Below are 16,662 nucleotides of genomic sequence, written 5' to 3' on the forward strand. Positions count from 1 at the left end.
GTAGACAGCCGATACCTTTACTCCAGGGTCAAAATGTCTAATACTAGAGGGCGTGCATTTAAGGTGAGAGGGGATAAGTTCAAAGGAGATGTGCGGGGCAAGTTTTTTTACACAGAGAGAGGTGGGTGTCTGGAATGCGCTGCCTGGGGTGGTGAAGGCAGATATGATAGAGGCATTTAGATGGTCACATGGATGTGCAGAAAATGAAGGGATATGGACATTGTGTAAGCAGAAGGGATTAACTTAGTTAGGCACTTAACTACTAGTTTAATTAGTTCAGCACAACATCATGGGCCAAAGGGCCATGCTGTACATCCATCCTGTGCTGTACTGTTCTATTTTCTATGCTGTTCTATAGGATTATTGAAGATGGGTGGTTAATAGCTTGTGTAGACTTGATGGGCCGAAGGGCCTGTTTCCATACTATATCAGTCTGACAAATTTCTATAGATGTACGGTAGAGAGCATTCTGACTGGTTGCATTACCGCCTGGGATGGAGGCTCCGATGCACAGTATCGCAAGAGGCTGCAGAGGGTTGTAGACTCAGCCAGCTCCATCACGGGCACAACCCTCCCCGCCATCGAGGACATCTTCAAAGAGGCAGTGCCTCAAGATGGCGGCATCCATCACTAAGGACCCTCACCACCCGAAACGCACCCTCTTCTTGTTACCACCATCAGGGAGGAGGTACAGGAGCCTGAAGAGCCACACTCAACGATTCAGGAACAGCTTCTTCCCCTCCGCCATCAGATTTCTGAACGGTCCATGAACCCATGAACACCACCTCGTTATTCCTCTTTTGCACTATTTATTTACTTTTGTAATTTATAGTAATTTTACATCTTTGCACTGTACCGCTGCCTCAAAACAACACATTTCACGTCATAAGTCAGTGATACCAAATCTGATTCTGTAATTTTTTATATTTCAAATAATACTTTATTCATTAAGAAAATCTAGACAGGAAATACCACACTATCAGCACATGACTGTGTGCCTTTCTTTATATTCATTGTGTCACTACATCAATACATTCTATTGGCATTGTATCAGTGCCATTCACGTTTCCTTTTCAAACAGTGCACCAATTAAGTGTTTGCCACACAGGGCCCAGCCCCTCAGTGTCCAGTGTAAAACCTTAGGGAAGTCTTCCAGAAGGGAAGTGGATAAATACATAACATAAAGAGCCTTGCAGGCTGTGTAATTCCCCAGAGTTAAGGCATTCCCGAAACTTTAACTGGTTCTGTTCTCCAGCCTGAACTCCAAGGGAGGTATATGTAGTCGCAGGTTTAGCTTGCAGTATGGGAGGTTTAGACCTGGACTCTGCCTAAGCCCCAGGGTTGTCTGTGCAATGATGCGGATCAATCCGGCTCCGACTGGCTGTACTCCACTGCTAATTGAAATTTCCAAGTTCCAGTGGCTCACAAACCGTAGAGTGTTGCATCACTTGACAGCTGCTCTTGACATGACCTCAGTGTTGCAACATACTAATCAGTGCACGACAGGGCTGGTTGGTACATAGTAAACTTGTCTCCGCCACGTGAAAAGAGGCAGAGGAATGTCAGATCAACCCTCCTTCTCCGTCAGGCACAAGACGCAATGATGCCATTTTGAAGAGGACTGACATTTATCCTACCAGAGGACTCTCTGATCTACGGGCTGCTGCCAGGGACGCACACACCGAGACAGACGTCAAGCGCTGCTGGAAGATCATCAGCTCGGTCAAAGGCGCCCTTTGGAAGCAAGCCCGAAACTTGTTGGTCTTCAAGTAAACGAGATGTCCGTGAGGGAACGCTGCCGACTGGCGCATTCCAGGCTGCAGGAGTACGTGCTGAGGGACGCACTGAAGCTGGGTGCAGACAATGCAAAAGCTTTCTACAGACAATATACACTTCGAGTGTTTGCGGGACTGTTCCGCGGAACCCGGCCCCTCAGTGCCCAGTGGCAGAAGGACAGCAGTCTAGGGTGTCATGAAGTGTTTATCGTCCTCAGAGACCACATTTGAGTGGCTTTGATGCTTTGTACATAGAATATATCAACTTGATGACACCGAAGTGTAGCAGTTAACGTAACGCTATTACAGCGCCAGCGACCTGGGTTCAATTCCCACCGCAGTCTGTAAGGAGTTTGTATGTTCTCCCCGTGTCTGCATGGGTTTCCTCCGGGTGCTCCGGTTTCCTCCCACGTTCCAAAGACATACAAATTAGGAGCTGTGGGCACGCTGTTTTGGTGCCGGAAGAGTGGCGACACTTGCAGGCTGCCCCCCAGCACATTCTCAGTAACACAAAAAGACGCATTTCACTGTGTTTCGATGTACGTATGACTAATAAATAAATATCTTACCTTATATGTAAGGACCTGATAGCACTGCTTGTAACTAAAGAACGTCGTACTTCTGCATATCTCCTTATGCATAAATTTCATTTTTGAAAAAAATTCTCCCAGTAAAGAGAAGTTTTTTTTAAAACTGCAGATGCTGGAAATCTGAAATCAAAGTAGAAAATGCTGGAAGTTCTCAATAGATCAGTTCAGCATCTGAAAGAGTCAAGGAGAGACACAGCATGAAACAGGCCCTTTGGCCCATTGAGTCGTGCTGACCATCAAGCACCCATTTACACTAATGCTAACCTAAACCATTTTATTCTCCCCACATTCCCATTTTACAACTTATCAACATACCAGGGGCAATTTACAGTGACCAATTATTCTACTGACTTGCACTGCTTTGGCAGTTCTCCTACCGGATTTCTCCTTCTTCAGCCCTTTTGCCTCTTCTACCTTTCACCTCTCAGCTTATTACATCTTCCCCCCCCTCCCCCGCCCACCTAACCTCCCCCCCTCACCTGAGCTCACCTGTCACCTGCCTGCGTGTGCTCCTCCCCCTCCCCCCACCTTCTTATTCTGGCTTCTGCCCTCTTCCTTTCCAGTCCAGTCTCAGCCCCAAATGTCGACTGTTTATTTCCCTCCACGGATGCTGCCTGACCTGCTGAGTTCCTCCAGCACTTTTTGTGTCAGTTGCTCCAGATTCCAACATCTGCAGAATTCCTTGTGTCTCCAGAGTAGGAGGATGCTGGTGGATTCATTGGAGGCACAGGGGCATAGCTGCCTCTCAGATCCAGTGACCCCAGGTTCGATCCTGATCTCCGGTGCTGTCTGTGTGTGGAGTTTGCACATTCTCCCTGTGACCGCGTGGATTTCCCCCGGTTGCTCTGGTTTCTTCCCACATCCCAAAGATGTGCGTGTTGGGAGGTTAAATGGGCACAATAGGTTGTGTGCGGTGTTTGTAGGTGAGTGCCAGACTCTGGGGTTTGTTGAGAGGAATGTGGGGAGAATAAAATAGGATTAGTGTAAAAGACTTGCTGGTTGCATCACTGCCTGATGTGGAGGTTCCAATGCACAGGATCGCAAGAGGTTGCAGAGGGTTGTAGACTCAGCCAGATCCATCGCTGGCACAACCCTCCCCATCATTGAGGACATCTTCAAGAGGCGGTGCCCCAAGAAAGTAGCATCCATAGTCTCACCACCCGGGACACGCCCTCTTCACACTACTACCATCAAGGAGGAGGTACAGGAGCCTGAAGATCCACCCTTAACGTTTCTGCAACAACTTCTTCCCCGCCGCCATCAGATTTCTGAACGGTCCATGGACTCATGGACACTACCTCGATATTCCTCTTTTGCACAATTTATTTTTTTTAACAGAGTAGTTTTTATGTCTTTATGTCTTTATGTTTGGCACTGTACTGCTGCCGCAAAACAACAAATTTCATGACATATGTCAGTGATAGTAAACCTGATTCTGATTCTGATTGCAGAAGGGCCTGTTTCCATGCTGTATCTCTCTACAACTTTATTTTATTTCAAATTTGAAAATCTGAAGAATCAAGAGCTAGAGGAGGTAGGTTTAGGGTGAGAGGGGAGAGACTTAACAGGAGCGCGAGGGGCAACTTTTTCACCAATAGTGTGGTCCATATATGGAACGAGCTGCCGGAGGAAGTGGTTAAAGTAGGTACATTAGCAACACGGACAGGTCCATGGGTAGGAAAGATTTAGAGGGATATGGCTCAAACGCGGGCAAATGGGACTGGCTTAGATGGGAATCTTGGTCGGCATGGACCAGTTGGGCTGAAGGGCCTGTTTCCGTGCTGTATAGCTCCATGACCCCAAATAAAAGATTATTTTTTTTAAATATTTGCAGGAAATACAATCAGTACATGACTCTGTCTCCCTTTTCATTAATTGTGTTCGCAGATCAATACATTCTATTTACAATGCACCAGTTGTGTCTTCTTCCTTTCCAGTCCGGTCTAGGCCCAAAATGTCGACTGTTTATTTCCCTCCATGGATGCTGCCTGATCTGCTGAGTTCCTCCAGCACTTTTTGTGAGTGGTAGAATCTGGCAGGGAGGGGGGAGTTGATGGGAATGTGGGAAGGAAAGGTTACCATAAGACCATAAAACTATAAGACATAGGGGCAGAATTAGGCCATTCGGCCCATCAAGTCTGCTCTGCCATTCACTCCTGGCTGATTTTACTTCTCTCAACCCAATTCTACAACCTTCTCCCCATAACCCTTAAACCCCCCCCCCCCTTAAACAATCAAGAACCTGCCAATCTCTGCTTTAACTACACCCAATGACTCTGGCCTCCACTGCCCTCTGTGGCAATGAATTCCATAGATTCACCACCTGGCTGAAGAAATTCCTCCTCATTTTAGTTCCAGAGGGACATTCCTTTATTCTGAGGCTGTGCCCTCGGATCCTAGACTCTCCCACTAATGGAGACATCCTCTCCGCGTCCACTCTATCCAGGCCTTCCGGTCTTTGAAGTTACGGGGAACTGTTTCCCAGTTTCAGGGAAAACTAAATGGGGAATAGGATTGGTCTGTGAGCCGGCATAGACTTGATGGGCTGAATGGTCTCCTTCTATATCATAAGGAAATATGGTTGATGGAATGGAATGCGGTTAACCCTGCTCCAATTCAATAACGGCAGAGGAAGAGCAAGCCACACGGAACCAAGAAGGGAAGGCAGGGCCTGTTTTTCAGGCCTTATCATCCAACATCATCTGTAGGTTCAGCAGAACCCACCAACAAGCACCCAAGACCTCGCTTGGCTGGCGGCAAGAGGGGCCCTCCCAGTCAGATCCTTCCTGTACAGGCGAAATATCATCCCCAACGCAGGCTTCCCTCAGGACGGCTGCGGTGGGGAGGAGACGGTCACTCGCCTCTTTGCAGACTCTGGATTTGCTAAGAGGGTGTGGAGACGGATGCGTGGGTCCGTGTCCCGGTTCATCTGCAACAGCTGCGTGACAGAGGACTCTCTGATCTATGGGCTGTTACCAGGACACACACACCAAGACAGACATCAAGTGCTGCTGGAAGGTTGTCAACTCGGTGAAGGACGCCCTGCCCGAAACTTGGTCTACCAGCACAGCAAGATGTCTGTAATGGAATGCTGCTGACTGGCACAACGGGAGTCCGTGCTGAGGGACACACTGAAGCTCGGTGCAGCCAATGCAAAGGCTCTGTGGGGAAGGACTTCAGTCTGGGCTCCTTCTGCTATGGCACATGGGGGAGCTGAGTCGGGTGTGTCACCCCAGAGGGGCTCATGAGTGGCAATGGTGCTATGGTTTAAACAGAAGTGTTAACACTACTGAATGCATTGATTGTTAAAAGTGTTGCACTGTTTACTCTTTTGTCTATTTTTAAATTCTGAATAAAGTTTATTTTTGAAATTAAAAAAAAGACTCTCTGTCAGATCATTTCACTGGAATATCTCCAGACTGTTTTCCTTCCGAATTCCAGATTTCTGGAAGGCCCACGCTGGTGTTTTTCTTTTGGTTTAAATTTAAATTCTGCCGTCTGCCCTCAGCATCAGCCGGGGAGAGCGGGGAGGCCGAGATTGCTTTGCACGAGCACTTCATGACTGTGGGAGGGGTGACAGGTTGCCAAGAGAGAGTTCAGTAGCTGGGCCTTGAGATGCTAAGCCAGGCACTGCTCACTCCGAGGGGAGGGGTGCGGGGGTGAGGGAGGGGGGAGGGGAGTTGCACCGTGAGTCGGCGTTGCGTGCTGAATATTTCCTGTGCGATATCTTACGTGCCTGTGACTCAGGACCCTGAGGAATCTTAATGATGAACAGATGGTGGATATCGCTTAACCCTTTCCTTCTGGATTTCTGCCTCCTGAATTAGCCGGAATGAACATTTGGAAAGTGGGTAATGTGCTGGAGAGGAAGAAGGGCTGATTCTGTACCTTATGTTCCCTTACAGCACAGCTAGAGGACAATTGGCCCATCAAGTCTATGCTGGCTGCTAGAGCAATCCCATTAACCGCCCCTGTAATTTATCCACAATCCCTAGACCACTCTCCGACACATGACAGGGAGAGATAGAGCAGAGCCTTAGGTGTGTGGGGAAAGATTTAAAAGGACCTTGAGGAGCAACTTTTTTTTTACACAGAATGTGGTCAGTATACAGAATGAGCTGCCAGAGGAACTGGCTGAGGCGGGTACATTAACAACATTTAAAAGACAGTCGGACAGGTGCATGGATAGGAAAGGTTCAGGGGGATGGGGGCCAAACGCAGGCAAATGGGACTAGCTTAGATGGGCATCTTGGTCGACATGGTCCATTTGGGCCGAAGGGCCTGTTTCCTTGCTGTGTGACTCTGTGACTCTGTGAGTCATGGTCATAGGTTGTAGGGAGATATTGGTCAGCTGGTCAAATAGGATGAGCAGCGGCAAATGGAATTTAATCCTGATAATTGCGAGGTGTTGCACTTGGTGAGCTAATAAGGGTAGGACGTACTCAATGAATAGGAGGGCTCTAGGGAGTGTTCAGGAACAGACGGACCTCAGCGTATAAGTAGAACATAGAAAATACAACAGTACAGCACAGGAACAGGCCCTTTGGCACACAATGTTGACACCTGCCTGCACAATATCCATGTGCCTCCATTCTCTGCACGTTCATGTGCCTGTCTAAAATCCTCTTAAACGCCTCTACCGCATCTGCCTCCACCACCACCCCTGGCAGCGCATTCCAGGCACCCACCAGTCTTCCTGTAAAAAACTTGCCCCGCACATCCACGTTTGCCATTTGCCCCTCTCACATTAAATGCATGCCCTCCAGTATTAGACATCTCAACTCTGGGAAAAAGATACCCGCTGTCTACTCTATCTATTCCCCTGATAATCTTATAAACCTCTACCAGGTCTCCCCTCAGCCTCCACCGCTCCGGAGAAAACAACCCAAGTTTGCCCAACCTCTCCTTATAACACATACCCTCTAAACCAGGCAGCATCCTGGTAAACCTCTTCTGCACTTTCTCTAAAGCCTCCACATCCTTCCTACAATGGGGCAACCAGAACGGAATGCAATACTCCAGATGCGGCCTAACCAGAGTTTAATAAAGCTACAACAACTTCCTGACCCTTGAACTCAATGCCTCAACTAATAAGGTCCAAGGATCCCTGAAGGTGAAACCATAGGTAGATAAGGTGAAGAAGGCATACAAGATGCTCACCTTTATGAGACGGGGCACAGGCTATAAGTTCTGGTACAGCTTGAGTAATGTTGTTTAGACCACAGCTGGAGTGCTGTGTGCAGTTCTGGTCTCCACACTATAGGAAGGACATGGTTGCACTGGAGAGGGTGCAGAGGAGACTCACCAGGATGTTAGAACATAGAACATGGAACACTACAGCACAGTACAAGCCCTTCAGTCCACAATGTTGTGCCAACATTTTATCCTGCTCTAAGATGTATCTAACCCTTCCCTCCCACATAGCCCCCTATTTTTCTATCATTCATGTGTCTATCTAAGAGTCTCTTAAATGTCCCTAATGTATCTGCCCCCACAACCTCTGCTGGCAGTGCGTTCCACGCACCCACCACTCTCTGTGGAAAAAACGTATCCCTGACATCCCCCTTATACCTTCCTCCAATCACCTTAAAATTATGTCCCCTCGTGTTAGCCATTGTCACCCTGGGAAAAAGTCTCTGACTGTCCACTCGATCTATGCCTCTCATCATCTTGTACACCTCTATCAAGTCCCCTCTTATCCTTCTTCTCTCCAAAGAGAAAAGCCCTCGCTTGCTCAACATATCCCTGGAGTGTTTCAGTTATGAGAGACTGGATTTGTTTCCCCTGGAGTGGTGGAGGTCGAGGGGGGAGCTGATAGAGCTGTACAAATTATGAGGAGCATAGACAGGTAGATTATAAGAAACTTTATCCCATAACTAAGGAGTCAAAATCTACAGGGCAAAGGTTCAGGGTAAGAGGGGAGAGGTTTAGCAGGAGAACTGAGGTAGAATGTTTTCACCGGGGGGGGGTGATGGAACCTGGAACGCACTGCCTGAGGGGGTGGTGGAGGCAGAGACTCTCACAACATTGAAGAAGTATCTGAACGAGGACTTGAATCGCCAAGGAGTAGAAGGGGGCGGACCAAGTGCTGGTAAACTGGGTTAGCAACTTGATGGTCGGCATGGATACGGTGGGCTGAAGGGCCAGTTTTTTTTGCTGTATGACCCCATGACTGGAACGTAGGAGGCTGAGCGGTGACCTTATGGTGGTTCATACAATTATGAAGGACATCAATAGGACAGGTAGAGTCGTCTTCCCAGGACGGAGCAGTCTAGAACTAGAGGCCACAGGTTTAAGGTGAGAGGGGAGAAATTTAGAGACCTGAGGGTTAAGTTTTTCCCACACAGAGGGTGGTGAATATCTGGAACGAGCTGCCAGAGGAGGTGGTGGAGGCAGATGCAATTGCGTTTAAAAGGCATTTGGACAGATACTTGGGTAGGAAAGAGAAGAGAGATATGAGCCGAATGCAAGTAAATGGGATTAGCGTAGATGGGGTCGGCATGGACGAGGTGGGCTCAGTTCTGTGCTGTATGATCCTGTGATTGGATGATTCGCAGATCAAAGGCACCCTATGCAGGGATGGAAGGTGTGATGAATGAGGAACAATCGAGTAGACTGGCACTGTATTCTTTTGGGAAAATCTCACTGAAATATTCTCACAGGACTCAGCAGGGATGATGTTTCCCCTGGATGAGGTATCTAGAGCCAGGGGTCACAGTCCAGACAGAGACTGAGGAGAAATTTCTTTACTCAGGGAGCCTTGAATCTTTGGAATCCGCTGTCCCGGGGGACCGTGGAACTCCACAGACTGCACGAAGTGATGTGGAGAGAAAACAGGGCTATGGTGTCAGAATTGGACTCGGAATCCAGTTTATTATCACTGACTTATATGACGTGGTGTGTTGTTTTGTGGCAGCAGTACAGTGCAGAGGCATAAGGATGACTATAAGTTACAAAACAAATAAATAGTGCAAAACAAAAAGGAACAATGAGGTAATGTTCATGGGTTCATGGACCGTTCAGAAATCTGACGGCAGAGGGGAAGAATCTGTTCCTGAATCATTGAGTGTGGGTCTTCAGGCTCCTGTACCTCCTCCCCAGTGATAGTAACGAGAAGAAGGCATGTCCCGGATGGCAAGGGTCCTTAATAATGGATGCCGCCTTCTTGAGGCACCGCCTCTTGTAGATGTCCTCAACGGGTGGCAGGGTTGTGCCTGTGATGGAGCTGGCTGTGACTACAACCCTCTGCAGCCTCTTGTGATCCTGCGCATTGGAGGCTCCATCCCAGGCGGTGATGCAACCAGTCAGAATGCTCTCCACCCGACATCTGTAGAAATTTGTAAGAGCCTTTGGTGACGTACCAAATCTCCTCAAACTCCCGACAAAGTAGGAGCTGTGTTGAGATGAGCTCAAAGAGCTGAATGTCCTGCTATTTTTTTAATTTTCTCTGGTATCAGTAACACGGAGATGCCACAGCCAAGAAGGCTCACCAGTGGACCCCACTGTGATAAGACTATTGAATGGTTCCCTTATACGATGAAGTGGACTCTGACCTCACAATCTTTCTTGTCGTGACCTTGCACCTTATTGCACTGCACTTTCTCTGTAGCTGTGTCACTCTACTCTGTACTGTTATTGTTTTTACCTGCACTACCTCAATGCACTCTGTACCAACTCAATGTAACTGCACTGTGTAATGAATTGATCTGTACGATCGGTATGCAAGACAAGTTTTTCACTGTACCTCGGTACAAGTGACAATAATAAACCAATACCAATACCAGAATATCCAGGGTGTTATTACACAGAATGCTCAACTGTGAGGCTCTGCTTACCGTTGGATGTAAAAGACCTCATGGCTGCTGTTTTGCAGTCATTAAGCTGGAAAAAGTGCAGAGAATATTTACGAGGATGCTGCCAGGACTCGAGGACCTGAGATATAGGGAAAGGTTGGGCAGGCTGGGACTTTATTCCTTGGACCACAGGAGTGAGCTTAAAGTGTTGTATAAAATCATGAGGTAGGGTGAATTCATTCAGTCTTTTTCCCAAAGAGAGGGAATCAAAAACTAGAGGGCGTGTGTTTAAGGTGAGAGGGGAAAGATTTCAAAGGAGCCTGAGGGGCAACTACGTCAGGGAGAGGGCAGTGAGTGTATGGAACAAGCTGCCAGAGGAAGTGGTTGAAGCAAGTAAAATGAAAACGTTTAAAAGACATGTCTGAGCTCACAGTCTACCTTGTTGTGACCTTGCACCTTATTGTCTACCTGCACTGCACTTTCTCTGTGGCTGTGACACTTTACTCTGTACTGCTATTGTTTTTACTTGTACTACCTCAATGCACTCTGTACTAACTGCACTGTGTAATAAATTGACCTGTACAATCGGTCCGCAAGACAAGTTTTTCACTGTACCTCGGTACAAGTGATACTAATAAACCAATACCAATACCATTTGAAAAGGTACGTGGATAGGAAAGGTTTCAAGAGATATGGGCCAATGGGGCTAACTTAGATGTCCATCTTGGTTGCCATAGCCAAGATATGCTGAAGAGCCTGTTTCTATGCTGTATTGCTCTGTGACTCCGTGACTCAGTCACTGAGTTGGTTTAAACAGAGATGGATAGATTTCTGGATATTAAGGGAATCGAGTGATAGGGGAATATTGCAGGAAAATGGTGCTGAGGTGGATCAGCCATGATCTTGATGAATGGTTGACTTCTTTTCCTGATTTGTATGTTCTTAAGCAAAGTGTAGGGGAAGATAAAACTAAATTGAGCAAAGCAGTAGGTGCCCAGACATCAGGGGACCAGTTGCTTTAGATACATTATGGCTTTGCAGAGGATTGTGGGATTTGTAGTTCTTTCCTCACAGGCTTTTTTAGTTACAACAGGCCCAAGACAGTACTAGTGTCAACAGGCCCAAGAAAGTCAAAAGTCGAGTTTATTGTCATGTGCACAAGTGCATCTATGTACAGGTGAAATGAAAAACTTATTTGCAACAGCGTCACAGGCACACAGCATCATATAAGTAGCATCCACATGGAAAACATAAATTACCAACGTAAGTAACAACATAACAACAGAATTGAGGGAAAGGGGTGGTGAGAAAAGTGTGGCTGGAGAGTCTGCCTCCTGTACCCATTGTCCGAACACTCCTGAACGTTCCTCCTCCCCCCCACCCTAACCCTTACTCAATGCTGAAGCAGTGCTTGGCTGCAGCCTTGAAGAGTTGCTGACCTATTTAGCCTGCATGACCTTCATGTGACTGGAGCAGTGCTCTGGAGTCTTGGAGGATTGAGTTCAAATCCCACAGTAGCAACCGGAGAATTTAAATCCTGAAACTGAACGTTATTTCAGTAAAACTCCAATGACCGTCTGTCAAACTATTCCGAAATCCTGATAATTCAGCATCTGGCTCATCAGGTGATGTTTACATTGGTCCCCATCCTTCAAAGGGGTTCTGGTTCCCTTAATCCCCCTCCACTCACTGGGGGCCCCAGTTCCCAAGTTCCCTCCCACTCACCAGGGCCCCAGTTCCCATTGTGGACAGTGAGGTCTGGATGGTGAGACCTGGTCAGCGATATTTGGACATTGAGGCCTGGACAATGATAGCTGGATATTGAGGCCTGAATATAGTGACTTGGACACTGAGGTCTGGACAGTGATAGCTGGACATTGAGGCCCGGATATTGTGGCTTGGACATTGAGGCCTGGACAGCGATAGCTGGATATTGAGGCCCAGATATTGTGACTCGAGCATTGAGGCCTGGACGATGAAACCTAGACAATGAAGCCTGGACAACGAAGTGAAAATATAAGGCCTGGACAATAAGTGCTGATGTCGAGCTGGGAATGGACATAAAACAAACGGTCCCCAGGCGTGGAGCATCCAGGGATTCACTGGCCAGTAGCTGACCCCAGGGAGAAAACATGGCACCAGTGAGAACCTAGAACAAGAGTTTACTGTTTAAAAATAAGGGATAGGGCAGAGATGAGGGGAAATGGCTTCTCTCGGAGATATGTTAAGCTAAGTCCCTGTCTACTCTTTCAGCTTTTTGAGCAGTAGCACAGCTAATAGTGCTGCTGCCTCACAGTGCCAGTGGCCTGGGATTGACCCTGAGTCCCTATTCTGAGACAGAGACCCTTGGCTCCCAACCAGGGGAAACATCATCCCTGTATCCAGCTGCCCAAGCCCTTTATGAGTCAAAACTCTCTGAGAATTTCCCACATAGAGTCACAGTGATAGGATCATACATCCCAGAAACAGGCCCTTCAGTCCTCAAGTACCCATCTGCACTGACCCCATTCTCCTTCACTGGGCCTGGGTTTCCCCCGGGTTCTCTGGTTTGCTCCCATATCCCAGGACGGGTGGGACGGTAGGTTAACTGGCTGCTGTAAGCTGTCTCTTGTCATAGAGTTGTACAGCACAGAAACAGGCCCTTCGGCCCACCATGTCCATGCTGACCATCAGGTACCCATCTATGCTAACCCCAGTTACCAACACTTGGTCCATAGCTGTCCATACCTTGATGATTCAAGTGCACATTTAAATACTTCATAAACGCTGTGAGATTCTCTGCCTCCACCACCCCCTCAGGCAATGCGTTCCACATTCCAACCACCCTCTGGGTGATAAAATTCTTTTTTTTTAATTTTATTTACAGCGTGGTAACAGGCTCTTCCAGCCCAACGAGTCCACGCCGCTCATTTTAAACCCATATTAACCTACCCGTATGTCTTTAGAATGTGGGAGGAAACCGGAGCACCCAGAGGAAACCCACGCAGTCACGGGAGGATGTACAAACTCCTTACAGACAGTGATGGGAATCAAACCCCGATCACTGGCGCTGTAATAGCGTCGCGCTAACCGCTACGCTACTGTGCTGCCTCCTCCTCAGATCCCCCCTAGGTCTCCTACCCCTTACCTTAAATCCATATTCTCTTGTATAGATACCTCTGCTATAGAGAAAAATTTCTCACTTTCTACCTATCCTTGCCATAAAACCATGAGATTTAGGAGCAGAATTGGGCCACTCGGCCCATCGAGTCTGCTCTGCAATTCAATCATGGTCGATTCTTTTGTCTTTTCAGAACCCCATTCTCCCACCTTCTCCCTGGAACCCTTAAACCACCCCCTCACCAATCAAGACCCTATTGATCTCTGCCTTAAGCACACCCAATGACTTGGCCTCCAACGCCCTCTGTGGCAACAAAATTCCACAGATTCACGCCCTCTGGCTGAAGAAATTCCTCCTCATCTCAGTTCTAAGGTTGATAGGGCCTTGATTGGTGAGGGGTTTAAGGGTTACGGGGAGAGGGCAGGAGAATGGGGTTTAGAAAAGAAAAAAAGAGCCATGCCCCCATAATTTTTTTATACCTCTGTCAGATCCCGTCCTCAGCCTCCTCCACTCCGAGGAAAGCAGACCCAGGCTATCCAGTCTCTCTTCAGAGCAGGAACACTCCATCCCAGACAATATCCCAATTAATCTCCTCTGTACCCTCTCCAGTGCAATCACATCCTTCCTAAAGTGTAGTGAACAGAAGTGTGTACAGCATTCCAGCAGTGGCTTAACCAATCATTTATAGTCGTACCATAAACCACCTTGCTTTTATGTTCTACAGTTTAGTACAGCAAATGCAAAGGCTCTGTGGGGAAGGATCACAGTCTAGGGTGCTGTCACCACTGGACACTGAGGGACTGGTTCCTGTGTAACAGCCTCTCAAACACTTCACCAGTGGTAAATTGGTCCATTATTGTCACACGTACCAAGATACAGTGAAAAACCTTTGCATGCCGTCCATACAGATCATTTCACATCAATGCATTGAGGTAGTACAAGGGAAAGCAATAACAGAATGCAGAATAAAGTGTTACAGTTACAGAGAAAGTGCAGTGCAGGCAGACAAAAAGGTGCAAGGGCCATGACAAGGTAAATTGTGAGGTTGAGAGTCCATGCCGACCAAGATTCCCATCTAAGCTAGTCCCATTTGCTTGTGTTTGGCCCATATCCCTCTCAACCTTTCCTATCCATGTACCTGTCCAACTGTGTTTTAAGTATTGTTAATGTACTCGCCTCAACCACTTCCTCTGGCAGCTCGTTCCATATACGGACTACCCCTCTGTGGAAAAAAGTTTGCTCCTCAAGCAGCATCCCGGTAAACCCCTTCTGTACCCTTTCCAAAGCCTCCACATACTTCCTGTAATGGGGGTGACCAGACTGCACACAACACCCCAAGTGTGGCCTGACCAAAGTGTTATACAGCTGCAATATGACTTCCTGACTCTTATACTCAATGCCCCGACCAATGAAGACAAGCATGCCGTATGCCTACTTTACCACCCTGTCTCCATGTGTTGGACCTTTCAGGGAGCTGTGGACTTGGACCCCAAGATCCCTCTGCACACCGATGTTCAGTTAAACAAATGCTGAAAGGTTGCTAGCTCTTGCTGCCCACTGTGAACCAATGTAGATGTTTTCACTCTGAGGGAGGATAAGTTGCCAAAAATCGAAGACACATTCCAGCTGTGTCTGTTAGTAAATAAAATCAGCTGGAGCTGGAAGGAACGTCATTAAGTTTCACTGGCTTTCACAAGAGTGTTGACGAGGGAATTGTCATGGCTGGAGTCATACTTGGCTGATTGTGAGCTCAGTTTTGGGTTCCCTCGAGAGAGAATCCATCAAACAACAATGGAGTCAGTCACAAATGCGCAACTTCCATTAAACATCTCTTAATAATTGCTCTATCCCCGTCCAATGGAAATGCGCGCACCCGTCCCCTCCACCCATCCCCTCGCTTAACTTCCTCTGCCTGGAACTAACGTAGGAATGATTAAAAGTCAGGCAGCTGGTCTGCTCGTTTAACCCTCTAACTACCAGCCGATCCGGAGGAGAGAGAGAGAGGATTGTTCCCACAGATCCCCAATTTGACAGAAGCCGGTCTTGGCAGAAGGAATGAGTCCGTTCTATTCTCACAAGGGTTAGAAGCAAGAAGCCAAATGGAATTGAAATGAGGGAGGTTTCTTTCTAACTTATCCATGTTCATGTTGCAGACAAGCTGAGCAAGGCTGACATTTAAGGCCCTCCCTCACTTTCTGAGCTATTTTTGAGGGCAGTTCACAGTCAAGGTTGGCGGATTCTCTTCCCTGGAAACTTGTGAGGTTTTTGGTTTTGATTTGGTCACATGTACCGAGGTAAAGTGAACAACTTGTCTTGCATACCATCCATACAGATCAATTCATTACGCAGTGCATTGAGGCAGTACAAGGGAAAACAATAACAGAATGCAGAATAAAGTGTCACAGTTACAGAGAATGTGCAGTGCAGGAGACAATAAGGTGCGAGGTCATAACGAGGTAGATTGTGAGGTCAAGAGTCTATTTTATCGTACTAGGGAACCGTTCAATAGTCTTTTAACAGTGGGATAGAAGCTGTCCTTGAGCCTGGTGGTACGTATTTTCAGGCTTTTGTATCTTCTGCCCAATAGGAAAGGGGAGAAGAGAGAACGTCCGGGGTGGGTGGGGTCTTTGTTCATGCTGGCTGCTTTACCTAGGCAGCGAGAAGTGTAGACAGAGTCCATGGAGGGGAGGCTGGTTTCCGCGATGCGCTGGGCTGTGTCCACAACTCTCTGCAGTTTCTTGCGACCCTGGGCAGAGCAGTTGCCGTACCAAGCCGTGATGCATCCGGATAGGATACTTTCTATGGTGCATCAATCAAAATTGATGAGGGTTGAAGGGGACATGCCAAATTCTTTAGCCTCCTGAGGAAGTAGATTAGATTAGTTTATTGTCATATACACCAGGGTGCAATTAAACTCCTTGTTCACATGAAATTCACAGTATAATAAACACAACAGTAAATACAATGACGAGCGCAGAACTGTAGAACACTGCAAAGATTGTAGTGCAACTGAAAGGTAGAGTTAACCGTCTGAGAATGTGGCCGCACCACCAGGAAGGGGTGTGAAAGAGGTGATTGGTTCAGAAGACCATAAGGTATAGGAGCAGAATTAGGCCATTCAGCCCATCGAGTCTGCTCCGCCATTCAATCACGGCTGATTTATTTTTGCGCCCCATTCTCCCACCGTAAACCCCCTCACCAATCACGAACCAATCAATCTCTGCCTTAAATACACACAATGATTTGGCCTCCACCGCCCTCGATGGCAATGAATTCCACATATTCACCACCTTCTGGCCGAAGGAATTCCTCCTCATCTCATCTCTAAAGGGACGTCCCTTCATTCTGATGACTATTAAGGCGGGGGTTGTTAGGGTCTTGACTGGTAAGGGGGCTAAGGGTTA

Source organism: Pristis pectinata, chromosome 34, assembly GCF_009764475.1.
Source record: "Pristis pectinata isolate sPriPec2 chromosome 34, sPriPec2.1.pri, whole genome shotgun sequence".
Classification (NCBI taxonomy): domain Eukaryota; kingdom Metazoa; phylum Chordata; class Chondrichthyes; order Rhinopristiformes; family Pristidae; genus Pristis; species Pristis pectinata.